At 35.0% G+C, this 19,540-nt stretch overlaps 1 long non-coding RNA gene across 1 annotated transcript; it reads left to right on the top strand.

The window, feature by feature from the left end:
• Positions 1 to 16,994: 16,994 nt before the first annotated feature.
• On the top strand, positions 16,995 to 19,229 carry LOC147480916 (uncharacterized). Its single transcript, XR_015206045.1, has 4 exons — positions 16,995 to 18,021; positions 18,196 to 18,433; positions 18,528 to 18,634; positions 18,888 to 19,229. It is a non-coding gene; the product is annotated as an uncharacterized LOC147480916 (long non-coding RNA).
• The last annotated feature ends 311 nt before the right edge of the window (positions 19,230 to 19,540 follow it).

A 19,540-nucleotide genomic window follows, 5' to 3' on the forward strand; every position in this document is an offset into this window, starting at 1 on the left:
TAAATGGCTCGGCTAAACTCCCAATGTATGTAGTATGAACAATCATTGAGGTATGAACAATCATTGTTCGTATATTGTTCATACTTATTTGGGTTATGAACAATCATTATTCATATATGAAAGGTCAAATATACGTCTTTGAAAATTAAAACGGCTTGGGTAGATGAAAAGGGTCAAATATACCCCTAGCGCTAAATAATAAATGGCCTGGCTCAACTCCAGGTGTATATAGTATGAACAATCACTGTTGGTATGAACAATCATTGTTCATACTTATTTGGGTTATGAACAATCATTATTCATAACTCAACATAATGCATGATCACTAAGAACACCTATTAGAATATGAACACTCATTGTTCATATCTATTTGGGTTGTTCATACATTAACATGAGCTATGAATACTCATTGTTCATATCTCAACATAATGTTTGGTCAGTAAAAACACCTATTGGAGTATGAATAATCATTGTTCACGCCTATTTGAGGGTATGAACAATCCTCAACATAATATATGATTAGTAAGAACACCTATTGGAGTATGAACAATAATTATTTATATATTCATATATTGTATAAGGTACATTCACCTATTTGGGTATGAACAATCATTGTTCATATATCAACATAAAATATAAACACTCATTGTTCATAACAAAACAACAAAAATGGTAAAATTGGAAAATATTTATTTTAAATCCGGGCTATTTGTCCTTGTGGGTTATTTTCACCCGAAAATTGTCCTTGAGAGTGATTTAAAAAAAAAAGCCAGTCGTGAGAGTTATTTTCACTCGAAAATGGCTTTGGGACCAATTTTTTCTTCTAATTTTTCTCCAATTAAGACTTCACAATTTATGATAATAATTGATTGTTTTATTGCTTTAAAATCTTTATGTTTGATTGTTCATCATTTGAATTGGGAGTTTGATTATAGGGGACAAAATTGAAAAGGATAAAATTCCAAAATACTAAACCAAAAAACCCACCCTCATTTCAAAAACACTCTCAAGGACAATAGTTAATTTTTGTCCGAAAAAGACAATAGTACCCTGGTATGCACAGGTGTCGGTACATACCACCTTAAATATGCACAGACGTCAGTGTTAGGAATATACAACTTAAATATACTTACTTTTTATCAATCACCAAATAGTACAAACTTTTTGTCTTGTAAGTGTCTTGTACTTCTTTGTTAAATCTGAACCTAGTGTAGAAACACTATGTCCTTAAGACAGATTTTCCCCCTCACAGTGCTTGAAGGTTGATGGCATGGGAAACTGTCTCCCAAGATAGAATGGATTTCCTTCTATATAAAGCTAGCACTTCAATTCTACAGAATCAGCGAACAAAATATAGTATTTGACTAAGAACAGAAGGAGAAGAGAAAGACAAAATATGTGTGATCTGGTGTGTCTTTCTCTCAAAATTCGTCCACTATTTATAGGGGAGTAGTGTCTTTTCGAAACAACACAGTGACTCTAGGAAAAAGTTAGGCAGCACAACTTTTTGAAAAGTCACATGTTTTGAAAGGACACACCATTTCAGTATAAAGCAATGTTTCGAACCAGTGCCTATTTCGAAAGGTCACATATTTTCGGCATAATGCACTGTTTCAAACTAGTGCACCCTTTCGAAAAGGTGTATCTCACTTTACTATTTCAAAAGAAACTAACTAGCTTGTTGGACCCAATTCAGATTGGGCATTATTAAGAAATAAGAAAACTGATAGTCCAAAACGAATGTACACACCAACCAAGCCCAAGCCCAAACCCAGACCTGGACTTGAAACCAAGCCGAGTCGAGTTGGTCGGATGGACGGCGGCAGTGGTACGCGTGCGCATTTGTGTTTTTTGTTGACCTTGACTACGTTCCGTCTCCATAGAAAATTAGTGGTACCTACTTGGGGCCCAACCTAAGTACCCAAAATTAGGCCTTATCTACTTAGCAACTCTTTGGTTTTCTTCCCATGTGGGATTAAGTGTTTTTCATACTTTCTCACATTCATTTCTCAATCATTTCATCTCAAGTGGGATAACTTAAGAGACAAATTCCTCATTCATTTCTCAATAGATTTGAGTAATTCCAAGTTCTATGTGTTCACTACACTTTAAACTTTCAATTACAACTATTTTTCTAACAATCCCCCACATGAATGAAAATTTGGCTTTTTCACTCATAAACAATGGATTTTTGTTCTTTTACAAATGAAAAGATATCGCATCTGGTCAAGTAGCATGGGAGGTCTTGAACTTGCCTTAATGAAAGACGATCGGATTTAATTGGATAATCAGTAGACTTCAATTAATATCCTTGAATTGTCAGCCGTTTGTATAAACTTAGACAATCATCTTCACGCAGTACTTTCTCGAACACTGTTGGTTCTCACGTTTGTGTTCATTTTGGACTTGAATACTTTTTGGTTTTAGATAGTGCTTTTGAGACATTTACCTTTTCAAATTCTCATAGAAGTGACCCCATTTCACACTACATAGGTGGTTTCTATAAAGAGTATCCTGCAATACTCCACTGCGATAACATAATTTTCCAAGATATAGTAAATCATTAAAAGCTTAACTTATCCTGGGTCTCACGGCAGATATGCACTGTCTTATATAGGAATGGGTTAGAGTATAATATTACTATTAAGTGCTCACTGAGTCACAAACATAATTCAGTTGGCCCATTGAACCTAGATCTTGGGATCTCCAGTCAACTAGGTTGGTTTTTCCATTATGAGGACTCTTGGTTGATTATCTCAAATGTTTTATGCCCATTCACCTTGATAATCTTTCCACTTGCTATCTTTTTAAACCTTTTGTAAGCGGATCTGTAATGTTATCTTTTGACCTTACATAGTCGATTGAGATAACTCCATTTGAGAGCAATTGTCGAACGGTGTTATGTCTACGACGTATGTGTCGAGACTTCCCGTTATACATGCTACTCTATGCTCTACCAATAGCAGACTGGCTATCACAGTGTATATACACTGCTGGCACATGTTTGGCCCAGTTTGGAATATCCTCTAAGAAATTTCGAAGTCATTCTGCTTCTTCTCCAGCCTTGTCCAATGCTATGAATTCTGATTCCATAGTGGACCTCGCTATGCACGTTTGTTTGAGAATTTCCAAGAAATAGCTGCACCTCCAAGTGTAAAGACATATCCACTTGTGGACTTTGAGTCTTTAGTGTCAGATATCCAATTAGCATCGCAGTACCCTTCTGGAATGGCTGGATATCTTGTATAGTGCAGACCAAAATTTTGAGTATACTTTAAATATCCCAAAACTCTCAGTATGGCAGTCCAATGATCTCTTCCAGGATTACTCATATATTGAATTAGCTTGCGCACAGAGTATGTTATGTTAGGCCTTGTATAGTTCATGACATACATTAAACTGCCAAGTATATGAGAGTATTCTAGTTGAGATATGTTATCTCCATTATTTTTGGCTAAATGAAGATTTATGCCAACTGGTGACCTTTTTGGTGTGATGTTATATTTCTTGATCTTTTCAAGAATCATCTCAATGTAATGAGATTGTGATAGAACAAGGTCCATCCTCCGTCCTAGAGATCTTAATTCCTAGGATAACATCAGCGACACCTAAATCTTTCATGTCAAACTTACTAAACAATATTTGTTTCGTAGATTTTATGACATCCATATTACTACCTAAAATTACCATATCGTCTACATAGAGACAAACAATGACACATCCCTTTTGTGTGCTTTTGACATAGACACACTTGTCACACTCGTTTATTTTGAAACCATTTGACAACATTGCATTGTCAAATTCATCATGCCATTGCTTAGGTGCTTACTTTAATCCATATAAAGATTTAACAAGCTTGCAAACTTTCCTTTCTTGTCTAGGAGCAATAAACCCTTCAGGTTGTTCCATGTATATTTCTTCATCTAACTCCCCATTCAAGAATGCCATATTTACATCTATTTGATGTATCTCAAGTCCATGTATTGGCGTTATTGTTATTAGCATCCTTATGGAAGTTATTCTTGTAATTGGAGAGTAAGTGTCAAAATAATCCAATCCTTCCTTTTGTCTAAAGCCTTTGACCACAAGTCTAGCTTTATACTTGTCGATAGATCCATTAGTTTTAAATTTCTTTGTGAATATCCACTTATATCCCAAAGTCTTGGAACCTTGTGGTAAATCCACCAATTCCCATGTATGATTATGCATTATGGATTCAATCTCGCTAATTATTGTTTCTTTCCAATAAGTAGCTTATGGAGATGACATTGCCTCCTTTAAGGGTGGAATTTGAGCCAAGGGCTCGGAGCTCGGCTTGGGCTTGGCTCGTTTAAGCTTGGCTCGAGCTCGCTCGTTTACTATATGAGTCGAGCTCGAGCTCAAATAAAAGCTCGTGTAACAAATGAGCTTGATGAAGCTCGGCTCGTTTAGTTCAAATAGCATATTTATAGTGTAAAATAACCGAGGGCTCGGAGCTCGGCTTGGGCTTGGCTCGTTTAAGCTCAGCTCGAGCTCACTCGTTTAACTATATGAGCCGAGCTCGAGCTCAATTTAAAGCTCGTGTAATTAGCGAGCCGAGCTTGAGCATGGTAAAGCTCGGCTTGTTTAGCTCGAATTCAACCATTAGCCTCCTTGAACGTTTGAGGATTATTTTCCAACAAGTATGTTAGAAAATCAGATCCAAAAGACATTGACGTCCTTGATCTTTTGCTACGTCTAGGTTCCTCCTCAATTTCTCTTTGTGTAGGATGGTTACTAGTTATAGCATCTAAAGTTCTCTTTGTTGAACTTAGCTCTATACACATGTTATACGGAAATGTATTTTCAAAGAATGAAGCATTTCTTGACTCAATAATCGTATTAACATGTATATCTTGAATCTCTGATTTATGAACCAGAAAACTGATATGCACTACTATTGTTTGCTTATTCAATGAATACACAATTAATAATCTTGGGTCCTATCTTTACCTACTTAGGTTTTGGGACTTCCACTTTTGCAAGACACCCCCACACTTTTAAGAATTCGTAAGAAGTCTTATGACCTTTCTACAATTTGTATGGTGTTTTAAGTGTCTTCTTGTTAGGAATCTTGTTGAGAATGTAATTGGCGGAAAACAAGGTTTCCCCCCACAAATTCTTGGGTAAACCAGAACTTAATGATAAACACCCAAAATTGTACTATAAAACCCTGTATAAACATAACATTTTGGTTCTTTATGTGTTTAATAATTATGAAATAATCGTAGTTTTGTGCTTTTGTAAGTTTGAGCAATCGACGTAAAAATGAGGACAAAGCCAGTATTTAAGTACGAAATAGTGTGTCTACATGAAACTTTCCGAATTAGCCCATGCAAAGCTCAATGAAGCCCGCCTAAAGCTCGGGGACTGAAACAGGATATAATCAGGTCAGAACGGGATTACGGGCAGAAAAACATCAAACTTCTGAAACTCATATCTCTTGAACCTGGACTCCGATTTCGGCAAGTAAGCTACCCAGACAATCAGTGTGACAAGCTCTACGCAAAGGCAGGAATTTGTAAAAATGTCAGTATCCCAACCCGCCACTGGACACAATACATGGACCCACTCGACGAGCCCACAAGATGGGATGAGTCATCAATCATTGAGCAAGGCAAGACAAAATTGGCAAATTATTAGCACAAATTGACACCTTGCATGTATTAAATACATTGACTAGACTTTTTGTGCTAAATAACATAGCTAGTAATTTGCCGTTTAATTCGCGAATTATTCACGTATTATAAGGATTCCCATATAAAATGAGCAAGACGGTGAATATTTGAAAGATGCGGTTTAATACGCGAATTTCTTGGGTTGGGCTTATTATTGCTGAATTATAATGTCCAAATTATTGAAATTAAAAAAAACAGGGCTTTTATTGGAAACTGGAAATGGAAACTCTCATACTTTAATACTCGGAAAAACTCAGAGATAAAAGAATCCCTAAATGCTTAGACTAAAGAATAAGAAAAGCATGTGTTTAGTTCTTGAAGGCTTTAAGCCATAGCTAGAAAACAGATTCCACCATTTTTTAGTTCTTGATGTAGGAACCGTTATGGTTGCATCGAATGACTACGAACCGCGAAACACCATGCGCATCGAAATAAAGGTGTTCACAGTTTGGTTTAGAAATTAATACCTTTAGATCAGCTGTGATATCTCTGAGAATTCAAGATCTATGAAATCAACAACCTCTTGATGTTCTGTTGTATTCCTATCCTTAGAATGGACGTTGTGTGGACAACGATCTTCCAGCCTCTTCTTTCTCTCTTGGCCTCTCTCACTCACAAAGTTAGAACCGATTTTGGATCTATCTTTCCTTGAGCAAAACCTGAGTTTTTCTTGTGTAAAAAATGGCCAGAGAAAGAGGTTTCTATTTATAGGCTACAACAGGGACCATGAGGAATAAATTAGGGTTGGGTCTCCTGACGGGCTTGGGCTTTCCATGTTTGCCCAGAACACACGGCCCAAGTCCATCAACAAATGACTTATTCCACTAAAGGCCATTGTTGCACTACCGCCCTAATCCCAAATTACGTGTTACATTTATGGGCTTCATATTATATGCTTGTTGATCTCCCCGTGTTTAAGATATCGAATGCCTGTTGATTAAGTCAAGTTACTGACAACTACATTAATCAACTTTTTATGTCCTTAAGTACACTACAACAAACTAGTTCTTTAGCGACAAAAGTTTTAGCGACGCTGGAAAAATGTAGGTAATGATTCCCTTTGGCGACGTTTACAAACGTCACAAGTAAACTTTAGTCACGGTGTTTAAAACCAATATTTGGCAACGTTTTTAATGTCGCCAAAAGTCATAATCCAAATTCTCTAAAATAATAAAGTTGAGAGTTAATTTTTGGCGACGTAATGAGCGTTGGCAAAATCTTTTGACAGAAGGCGACATTTAAAAACGTCGTCATTGGTGTGATTTTTACACAAGAATCTTATGGCTTTTGGGACCAAAATTTTGTTGTTAAAACTTTCCCATCCCATTGCAAAAAAAAAATTAGATCTTGCCGCCTGGGTTTTTGTATCTCCTGCTCTCCTTCTGTTTTGGCAGTATAAGGAAATAATTTGAATAAAAAAAATAGTATACCCAGTCGCAAAAAAATAGGAAAAATAAAATAAAAAAAAGCTAAAAACTAAGGAAACAAACCACCACCGTCTCTCCTCTCTCACCATCGTCTCTCCAAGCAAGGAAACAAGACCGTCACTCCAACGAAGTCTCTCAAAGCAACTCGTTATTCTCTCCTTCTGGCTAGTCTCGCTCACTTGTGAATTTTCCCCACCATTAAATCTAGAATATTTTAGATTTAGAATTGTCTGGGCCTGGGGTAACTAATATTCTCTTTACTCCATCTCTATTTAAAAGCTTTCATTGTCTGATTTAATTGACTGTGTTTTCTAGATATCGTTGTCGATAAATGTCGGAACCATACCATGGATCTCTGTGAGTTATTCGTTTTATTTTATTTTTTTACTAAAATTTATTATATGTTTGTGGAATTTTTTTTGTTTGATTTAGTTTTGAACTCCAATCATCCGATGTTTTAGCACAGTGGATTTGTAGTAGTGAGAAGGAAGACATTTATGTAAAGGATGTCAAAGTTGGTGTGAAACAAAGATGACATTACGCACTAGGTGTTCCAATAATTCTAGTTGGAACAAAGCTTGGTAAGACTTCTTCTTATTTTCAATGCCGTTACATGTGTTTATTTCTACTTTTTCAATTTGTTTCCCGTCCCATTTATTTGATTTTCTGTTATATGGTGCTTTAGAACTGTTTGGTTCTAGTCAATTACTGAGATTGCACCAGTCCCGTTTTTATCCTTGTGTATTTTAAGTTGCTTTACATGTTCTGATGTTTCTTTATTGTACTCGATTCATAAGATAGTTTGTTATTTGAATCTCGATTATGCTTTATAATTTTGGTTCTTAATTTATTGCTAATTCTTTTACTACTTTCTAGTGTTAGAAAGTGATTAGAGATTTACAGATGGGACCCTGTAATCTTTTTTCTATGTTAAAAAAATTATAGTTCTGTTCCAAATAGTTGAATATCGCTGGTTTTCACTCGGAGAATAGATCAGCAAAAGCAACAAATTGTCGTTTCTTATGCTTTGGGCATATGATCCAAGTTTTAGTTGGCCAAACTAAGAGCCTTGCATTATCATTACTGCAACTTATATATATATATATATATATATATACCACTGACTATATCTCCCTGCTTTAAATGTCGAATGAATTTGAATGGAATTTTTCCAGCAATTGATCAAGATTTCTAGAAGCTTCATTATTCGTAATTCTGCTTAGGTTTATCTATTGTAATTTCTTCATGTGTTGTAAATGGGTTAATAATTACAACATGGTGTTATCTATCTTATGAGAGTAGCTGGGAATTCCTAGATCTGTAGATTGAATTTGCAGATCGAGTTTTAGTATAATTAGATGTTGTGCTGTGATAAGTACCCAAAACTGTGTTTTAAACCCCATGGAGACATTACATTTAGGTCAATTATGTGTTTAATAAATGTAAATTAATTGTATTTTCATGTTTTCATGTTTTAGTATAATTAAAATCAATTGTGATGGATGTTCACTGGGAAATCCGGGAAGAGGAGGCGCTGGTTTAACATTCAGAGATTACCAATCCAACTTACTGGGCATTCAGGCACAAGGTATCGGGGTGGTCACCAATTATGAAGCGTAAAAGCATTGCGATTGTATTAGCAGCAGAGATAGCCATTCGCGCATTCTTTGGAGGGTAATATGGATAGAAACCCGACTCCCCAATCGGTTGCCCAATCTTTTGCAAATGATCACATTCCATGGAAACTGAAGACTAGATGGGAAAGAGCCACTCATAACTTGATATCCTACAGGATAACACATAGTTGGAGAGAAGCTAACTTTAGTGCTGACTCGGCAGCAAAGCATGGGGCGACTTTGGATTTTGATGCATCGGAATGGAGTGCATCACGTCCATCTTTTGTGCCCAAAATCGAGAGCCCTGATCAGGTGTACTTTAGATTTAGCTAGAGTATGTTCACTCTTTTTGCAATATGGTGGGATCCTTTTCTGTAATTGGTTAATGTTGACTCTTCATGTAACCTTATATTAATATTAATATATTCACATTTTGCCTGCAAAAAAAAAGTTTTCACAGGTTTCAATAGACAATGATAAAATACACACAGAACCTGCGTTTTAGCATGAAATACAGCCGAATAAAGCTTGGACTTGAAATCTTCAGTATCAGCTCATTTAAAGCTTTAAACTGCCAAAGAAAACTCATAGACTCGAGAAACCATGAAACAAGTTGAAGAATCCAAACTTGAGTCCCTAAGCCAGCTAAAGAAGAGATTTTGGTCAAACTGACCTAAATCAGCCCGAAAGTCAGGAGAAAACTTCAATCGGCGATATCTTCCGTCTCCTAACTCTGATTCAAGCATTCGACTAGCTAAAATGATCAGCGCAGAAAACTCCACGTAACGGTATCCAGCTTCCAAAAAATGGTCGTACAGTTTGGAATATGAAGATAAAGCCAAAGCCTGTTACTATTTAGTCCAAGCCCATTACTATTCTAGAGAATATTTCTAGAATATTCCTTGGGATATTATATTTTATTTGTAACCGTTAGATTTAGATTAGATGGATTGAATCTAGACCGTCGGAAAAAAAACTATAAATAGAAGGGTCTAGTTTTAGTTTTTCTTATGGAATGGTTAGCATTCCATCGTTAGGAGTAGAGTAGTTTCTTTGCTTTCCCAGTGTAATAAAGAATTTAATTTCCAGTTTTTAATTAAAATGTTTTTAATTCAGTTTTATTTTCTGTTAATTAGAATAAAACTTTAGTTATGTGATCTCTCGAGCGTAAACTCACCTCGAAAGAGAATTATATCCATTTGGGGAGTTAATAAAACTCATGTGAGGGAAAATCTTCGTTGTTGGTTTGGTAAGTTGTTTAGGAAGAACAACTAGACCTACATCATATCCCAAAATGATAGTTGGTGTAGTGTTTAGTTAGGGATCAAAGTGATGAGCTTAGAGATAAGTCATTGCTTTGGTTCCACTTGGCAAGATGTATGAGCTTAGAGATGAGCCCTACATGTTAGGGATCAAGTTTTCTTCTATTAGACTTGTCTATGAGTTCTAGGAAGAATAAAATGAACTTATCAAACAACAAAACTTATTAAAATTATTGAGATGAAATATTTTTCAATTTTATTGAAATGTGAACGAAATGACAAACCTGACCGCTGTTTTACATTCAGATCAATGGCGCCGTTGCGTTTTCCGTAAAATTTGCAAAATAAATTAATTTGGTCACAACACTCTATAATCATTTCTATTCCCTCCATAATTTTTCATTTTCCTCTAACAATAATTCAAATTCAAATTCAAATTAAATTAATAAAAAAAACCCCTCAAAATCTGCCATTTTATGGTTATGGGCCTACTTTTGGGCCTTTCCTTCTCCTAAAAAAAAAAAAAAAAAAAAAAACGCACCCACTATTTCTTCTCTTCTTCTCTGACAAACTCCTTCTTCTTCTTCTTCTACTAAACTAAACTTCATCTCGCCCCTAAATTTCCTTGTGTTTTCTTAAATTCTCTTCTCTTACCCATTAATTCCTTGCTTCTCATCTATATTTCCTTTTGTTGAAGGTGCTGCTGCTGCAACTGGATTGGAGTTGGGTTGTTGCGATGGTACATAACAAAGAAGACGGTGGACGGTGGTGCTGTGCTGATTGATGAATGAAGATGGTGGTTATTCATGTGAGAAGCTGATGGTGATTTGGTGCTGTTGGTTGTGTCGAGATGGATGTACTGGCGAAGGAGCTGCTGGGATGATGCTAGTGGTGACGGTCGTGCTGCTTGAGGAAGGTGGAGATCGGTGATGCTGGATTGAGACAATGGTGTCTGGTCGTGCAAGGTCTATGGTGAAGTGAAGGTGGCCGGCGTTGCATGGCTGGTGGCTTGAGGTCAGTTCGAGTGATGGTGGCTTGAGGTCAGCTAGAGGGTTTCGGTGCTGGTGGATGTGCTGTTCGATGGTGCTGTTGGTTGTGTCGAGATGGATGCCTGGAGATTGTGTTGTTGGGGGTGACTGATGGTGGTTGTTTATGATGATTGGTGGTTTGAGTAAATGGTGGAGTTGACGTGGTGTTTATAGCAGATGGTGCTGCTGCGTGTCTGCCATCTGCGAGTGGCAGTGCTATTGTGTTCTTGATGATACCTCTGTTTTTGTGTTGTTGTAGTGGAACAATTTGCAAGTCAGGACTTTTGTTGTCATAAATTTTGTTTTTCGGCTGATATGCGAACTGATGATTGGCAGTGGAGTTGTGCAGAAGTTGAAAAGGTCCTACTGAGAGGGTTGACTGGAATATGTCGGTTCATTTTTTATTGATATGATAAGAGTGGTAACTGTGTTCTGACTTGAAGGTGTTGTGTGAGTGTCGTGTTGTGTTGAATAGGTGATTAATAGTCGGTGTAGGTAGTTGTTAATTTATAGTGAGTTTTGACTTTGTGTTTAGTGAGATTGATGTGCCTCTCACCTAACCTAAGCAATTACTCTAACTGTGAGATTGTCGAATGTAATGAGTTGAGTCATGTTTGTGTGCATGCTGCACGAGGGATGTGCGCACATACCACTAAAAATAAAAATAAAAATAAATAATAATAATAATAAATAAATAAATAAATTAAATAAATAAATAAATAAAAAAAAAATAAAATAATAATAATAATAATAATAATAATAAATAAAATAAATAATAAAATAATAAAATAAAATAAAATAATAATAATAATAATAATAATAATAATAATAATAATAATAATAATACTACGTAAATAATAACTAAATAATAATTTTGTGTGTGGGCGTTTAAGACTTACACCTAACTATCGCAAGGAATTTGGACTAAATGATTTGGGGACTGCCCCTAATGCCTACTCCCACACTTGATTGTGCCGAAGGCACACGTATTGTTGCGCGTTTGTTTTGATTATTTATAAAATTCGTTATCAGTATCAATTTAAAAAATCTTAATTAATAAGTTACTAAATTAAGTGTTAAATATTAGTTAGATTTTTTTTTTTTTTTTTTTTTTACTTATGTAAGTATTTCTATATTCGTGTAATCAATCAAAGCCCTCGAAGGCCCAAATTGTAATTTATTGGCCTTGTGCCACCATTTCAGCCTGGTTTGTGGGCTTCTATATGTTTGTAATAATTTTCTGAATAACAGGTGAGTGGCATTGACCCCGAACTGTCAACAAGTCAATGGCCACTTAAGTCATCTTCGACCCAAGTGTGTGTAAGCACAACTTGGGAAGGTACGTTTTCTTTTATCTCTCTCTTGAATCTCTGTCAAAGGATTATATGCAGTTTCCAAGTATTATTAGGCTACTTAAACGAAACTCAATCTTAACCTTTTGGAAATAATATAATAGCATGTTTAGAATTGTGATTTAACGTTAATACATGTTTACAATGTATGATTAGCAAACATGATTAGAATTCAAATTTTATGAATGCTTTATAATTTTGCAAACATGATCAACTTTAAACACATGCTTTTATATCGGGTATATGAACCATACTTTTAGGGAATCTACCACATGCAAAATTTTCTACCATCACGGTAAATCAAAATGTAGACCACCCTGAGAGTAACAAACCTTTACCCTTGCATACAAGAGATAAATCAATCATTTCCGTTGTTGAGACCAATCTCTTGAATGAGTATCTAAAAAAATGTTAATTTGTCCTATTTTACATATCTAAGCTTCATGAAGGACAATTTCTAATGATTTTTTTTTTTTTTTTATTTTCTATCTCGACACGGGTATGTAAAAATGCCATTTTGTGGGGTACTCGTTACACCCCCAAATCTTTCAACTATTACCTAATAGTTGATCCAGAAACATGCCACCCCGTTTTCATCTTGTTTGGGGGTGTGCATAGTCTAGGGGAATCTGACGTAAAAAGACCCCACATATCTGGTCTCGGGAATCTGACTTAAAAAGACCCAACATAAAGTCTTGAGTATCTGACTTTAAATAACTCATTTTCCGTTACATTCAAGTAACACCACAATAAGGTAACCGCGCCCTTCTATTTGGAGAGATAGATGTAAGCATCGGTTCCTTCGTCCAAATAACTCGTGTATTCCAATTTAGTACCTGATGGGTGGTAGGGTAATGTTTATCAACGACGCGAGTTTATTTGTTCAACATATTAGAGAATAATCTGTATTTGCTAAATCATTCCACCATCTGGGTGCGAATGCTAAGGGTTTCTACAAACCCTTATACTTGATAAAAGTCTTAGGAATCTGACTATAAACGACCTAAATTTTTATGTCTATATATGTGTGTATTTTGGTTGTTTTCTTTGATTGGTGTGCTATTTTCAATTTTCTTGAGTTTCAAAATTTTTTTGCACGCGTTTCTTAGGTAATTTCTTTCCTTATCTCTCTTGATACTTTGAGGACAAAGCATTCATCTATTTGGGGGTGGGAGAGAAACATTTTGCAAAAATTAAGCACTTTTAGGTTATTTATTTTTCGTTATTACTAAAAAAAAAAAAAAATAGTAAAAAAATAGTTAGTCATATTTAGTAATAAAGATCTTGTTTCCTTTTATATGATCGATGAAAATTTTCTAGAAATCTCCAATTAGCATTAAAATTAGGATTGGTTCTTAGAAACTTATGTTAATACGTATGCAATAGTTTTTACATCTTTTCATGAATATTCATATAATGAGTGTCAATGACTGTACATAGCAGTAAGTTTCTGGGACCCACGGTTAGATCGAATACTTAAATTCCAAATCCAGTGAGAATCTAGCCAAAAAGCCTCAAAATAAGTGTATCTGAGTAATGACCCAAAGATGAAGCAATTCCGAGTAGAAAGAAATCACAGGTCCACTTGCTTGGTCACTATACCATATTCTAGGCGAGAATTTAGGCATTCTTTGGACCGATATAGCCAAATAAAAAAATATATACAAACCCAAAAAAAAAAAAAATATATATATATATATATATATATATATATATATATATATATATATATATATATATATATATATATATATATATCCCTAGTTTTCCCCGTTGAGCCTTTATATTAGCCATTTCATTTTTCAACCATTATTTCCTTACCCATATCCATATTTGACGAGTTTGAGAAATATGATGAAGAGCATAAAAAAGAAGGGAAAAGACCTATACAAATACGAAAATTCGTTCTATCAGTTGGCGCCAATTGATGAATTTAGTTAGCTGTGTCAAAACCAAGAAAAAGTAAATTCAATGAAAGAATCAAAGTTATAAACTCCAAAAATAAAATCAAATGGAGTAAAGCCAAAAAGGGCGAAGTATGGAACAGTTTTGAAACAGATGAACACTAGGTTTTCTCCAGTAATTATATATTTGAAGACCATATTTTCTCTGACTCATTGTTTTGTTATCTCTTCCATTCCTTCTAAACCATTTCCTAATCCCCATAATACCTAATAAAAGTCCTCTAACTCAATTAGGATAGGTTAATGCGATAGTAAGTGGTAGACGTGATTGATCGACCTCGGCTTCCTTGGACGTCATTGAGAATGTGAGAAAACGTGTGCCCACTGCACACTGGAGTAAGCAAAACTTGAGTGAAAAATATGAGAGAATTTGTGTTTTGACACATACCTGTGAGAACCTACTTAAGGACGCTCTCCGAAGGATCCAGAAATGGCCCTGTTTGTACATTTCATTGTAAAGTTCACTGCATGCATATTCATATGTAGATGTTTTGATTATTGTACATTTATTAACGTAGGAATTAATCTTCATTCCCCGCTAGTGAGATGTATAGATATCTGATATCTAATATCTAATTTAGGGAACAAGCTTTTGTTATTGAGTCGTTGTAGTATAGGTGAAGTTTGTGGGTATCTTCTTTGGAAAACTCTCACGAGGCTAAAACTCGTCCACTAGGGAATTCCTAGTGGTTTAAAGCCTTATTGCATACGGTCAATGCAATCACACTCTGCGAAACGAGAATTAGCTTAAGACTACACATTTTTGGCCACTTATCTATTTTAGTGTCTCTTCTTTGCTTGAGGACAACCAAAGTGTTGTTTGGGGGTGGTTGATAAGTACCCAAAACTGTGTTTTAAACCCCGTGGAGACATTACATTTAGGTCAATTATGTGTTTAATAAATGTAAATTAATTGTATTTTCATGTTTTCACAGGTTTCAATAGACAATGATAAAATACACCTGAGAACCAAGTTTTAGCATGAAATCTGACCGAATAAAGCTTGGACTTGAAATCTTCAGTATCAGCTCATTTAAAGCTTTAAACTGCCAGCAAAACTCATAGACTCAGAGAACCATGAAACAAGTTGAAGAATCCAAACTTGAGTCCCTAAGCCAGCTAAAGAAGAGATTTTGGTCAAACTGACCTAAATCAGCCCGAAAGTCAGGAGAAAACTTCAAACGGCGATATCTTCCGTCTCCTAACTCTGATTCAAGCATTTGACTAGCTAAAATGATCAGCGCAGAAAACTCTACGTAACGGTATCCAACTTCCAAAAAATGGTCGTACAGTTTGGAATATGAAGATAAAGCCAAAGCTTGTTACTATTTAGTCCAAGCCCATTACTATTCAAGAGAATATTTCTAGAATATTCCTTAGAATATTTCTAGAATATTCCTTGGGATATTATATTTTATTTGTAACCGTTAGATTTAGATTAGATGGATTGAATCTAGACCGTCAGAAAAACTATAAATAGAAGGGTCTAGTTTTAGTTTTTCTTATGGAATGGTTAGCATTCCATCAGTAGGAGTAGAGTAGTTTACTGCTTTCCTAATGTCATGAAGAATTTAATTTCCAGTTTTTAATTAAAATGTTTTTAATTCAGTTTTGTTTTCTATTAATTAGAATAAAACTTTAGTTATGTGATCTCAGAGCAGAAACTCTGCCCGAGTGAGAATTATATCCGTTTGGGGAGTTAATAAAACTCATGTGAGGGAAAATCTTCGTTGTTGGTTTGGTAAGTTGTTTAGGAAGAACAACTAGACCTACATCATATCCCAAAATGATAGTTGGTGTAGTGTCTAGTTAGGAATCAAAGTGATGAACTTAGAGATAAGTCATTGCTTTGGTTCCACTTGCTAGCATGTATGAGCTTAGAGATGAGCCCTACCTATTAGGGATCAAGTTTTCTTCTATTAGACTTGTCTATGAGTTCTAGGAAGAATAAAATGAACTTATCAAACAACAAAACTTATTAAAATCATTGAGATGAAATATTTTGCAATTTTATTGAAATGTGAACGAAATGACAAACCCGACCGCTGTTTTACAGTCAGATCATGCTGCATTGGAATATAGGGAATGCCATTTTCTGAGATTGCCCTTTAGGTTGTGAAGACTTTAATCTCTATCGTTTAAGATTTTGTTTTGGTCTGAATATGAAGAATTCTATATTGTGAAGCAACATTATGTGAAATATCCTATTATTTTAACCTTAGTATATTGTTTACAAGCAAGCATGTCTTTTATTTTAGCTTAATAACTAGACATTCTTGCTCTTCATTGAAGTTTATCCTTGTATTCGTTTGAAACTTCTTTCCTGATATCCTTAATAATGGACATAACAAATTAGATCAAGTCTTGATTATTTGACAAGTAAGATCAATTTTTATAGTGACTGGCCTCCTCTAATTATGCTTGCAGATCTTCGGGATGATAAGAAGTTCTTTGATGACCACCCTGGTGCGGTACCTATAACTACAACTCAGGTAATGCCTACGAATACACCCATTACTTTTTCTTATCTATCTTACAAGTTCTTAATTAACAGCCTTTTTCTGTTTATTAAGGGAGAAGAACTGAAAAAACTCATTGAGCTCCCCGCCACATTGAGTCTGCGACTCAAAACACAAAAGAGGTATATCCCCCCTCGTTGCGATTATATTTCATTTCATGTAAGTATATGCTAATACTTTTATCTTTGACGGCGCTCCTGCAAAATATTGTTGCAAAATGTGAAGGCCATATATGATGAGTGGTTGTGAACTTGGAACGAGATTGATTCAATAACCTGAGTTGGTTTTATTCAAGGAGAGGTTATTTTAAGTTTATAGTAAGTCGTATTTCAAAGGGATTAATTGCCATTCCATTATCGTATTATATTATGTGGACCGCACGCACCTACACTAACATTAGTTGTAGAAGTTGTGAGTTTCAGGGCATAGCCATAAACTGTATCACATCCTGGTTGACTGCAAGAGATAATATGTTGGAGATTGGTCATTTATCCTTTTTGTTATGGAGTGTGTTATTTCCCCACTATGGACAATCTAGTGAAGGGAATTAGTTAAGTTTATCTTGGTTTTAGCTTTTTGCACTCAATTTTTTATGTATAAAACTTATTCAAGGTATTTGATAGTTGAGCACTGCTAGTCTTCTTCAATAGAAGAGGAGGTTGAGGTGGATGGATGTTTGTATTTACGTTTCTGCTGTTCCTGCTATGTAGGAACAATATGAAGAAATCCATTAATCATTGAAATTGAAAATTGTGTCACCTGGTATGGAAGTTGTGTCACCAGAAGTGTACCTTGTTGCTATTTTTTTTACACTGTCAATTAAACCATTGATCAAAAAGTATAGATATGCAGGTTGGTAACTGACATACTCTCATAAGTATGGCCTGGAATAGCTGGATAGACTGGAAGTTGATAAGTGTGGCACAAGGACATATCAATTTTTTATTACCTGTCTTAGATGAGAAAAGGGCTTAGTCCTAGCTCCTCCAGGATGGCTTAAGCAAATTTTGGTGTCTAACACATTGTGTCGGCCACTCATCAAATACCAGCACCCAATGCAGTGGGTTCTCAGGTGCAGAATATGCAATTCGACCGGGGCATCGAATGTCAAGCTAATCAAGCTAGTGTGACAAGTGAGAAGTGTACCGTTGCTTTGGGTATGCATCTTTTCTTCTTATAATCTATGGGAATTGTTTATTCGTGTCGTTATTTTGAAAAAAAAATTTAATTCAATTACTTGCTATGATTTGCTAAGAGTATTCATTGTTTACTCTTTTCATTTCCTTTCCTGATGATTTACTCAACTATTGGGGGTGGAAATCTTCTTTCAGAAATATATTATGCAGCAAGCTTTCAACACAATGATGGGGCAAATGCCTTCAGAAAATAAACCCTTCAGTAACACGAGTGCCTTCTCTCAAGGAACCCCTTTCCCATATACAAACCCCACTATGTCACCCCCGACAACTTCTTCAGTTACTGTAGATGTTCCTACAACTAAAGTAGAGGCAGCACCAGCAACTGATGTCCACACCAAGACAGAAATAAAAGAGGAATCAAAGAGATATGGTATAGTTTGGAGTCCCATTTTTCAAACTTTACAGTGTTCACTTGATAATATGTTTCCTTTCATCAAGATTTCTGAATAAGCTTTCTCATGCAGCTTTTGTAGATGTTTCTCCAAAAGAAATGGTGTAAAAAGAACCCTTTAAAAGTCCTGATGAATTTAAGGAGACAAGTCCACCGAAAGATGATCACATAGCAGAGGAAGTGAGTCCTTGTCACTCTTGGCATTGAGTTAGGGAGGTTTAATTTTTTTCGAATGTGTAGGGTAATTGTTTCGAAATTGTTTATCAAGGTTTATCTTAGTAGTGCTGCATCATATCTGGTGGCCTATCTTAGTTGAATTCTTGCTTTCGTAGTTGTGTTCACTGGATTTAAATTTTGACGTAACGAAACTATTATATTTTTTTGGTTTCACATTTTTTTTGGGTGATCTAATGGATAACATCTTAATGTGCAGATAATCTTACGTCAAAAGAGAAGTGGTATTATTTTTTGTGAAGAAATGGTGATAAGGAATTGCAAGAGGCTTCTAATGAATCTAAATTCTATTGGTTAATTTTTTTATTTTTTTGTGAAAACGATTTCATTCACAACTTACTTGAGGGATGTTTAGAATTGTGTTTGTTTAAGTTAATACTTTTATTAAGATGACTTTAGAAAAAAATTATGAAAGGGGATGATGTAACTCTCTTTTGTTTCTAATTGAGTGAATTTATTCATTTTTATTTATTGAAATTTTGTTGTGAATTACATATTATTAAATAATTGATGTTCTACAGATATTAGTGATAAAAATAGTCTTTTGTGACTCATATAGTGTGGGAACATGATCACAACTAACTGATTTTTTTTACTCAAGCTATGATCAAAACGTCGCTTATAACACTAATTTTTTTAATTCATTTTACCTTTCTCGACGATAGAAACATTACTAAAAACACATAAAATTCAAATATTTTAGATCTTTAGCCACGATAACAACGTCGGTTATATAGCCAAAGTTTCAAATTACTAATATCTCTAGTGACAATAAAAACATCGCTAATAAAATCTTTGTTTTTTTTTTAAAATTTTTTGGACTTATAGTGATGATTAAAACGTCGCTAGTAA

Source organism: Coptis chinensis, chromosome 8, assembly GCF_015680905.1.
Source record: "Coptis chinensis isolate HL-2020 chromosome 8, ASM1568090v1, whole genome shotgun sequence".
Classification (NCBI taxonomy): domain Eukaryota; kingdom Viridiplantae; phylum Streptophyta; class Magnoliopsida; order Ranunculales; family Ranunculaceae; genus Coptis; species Coptis chinensis.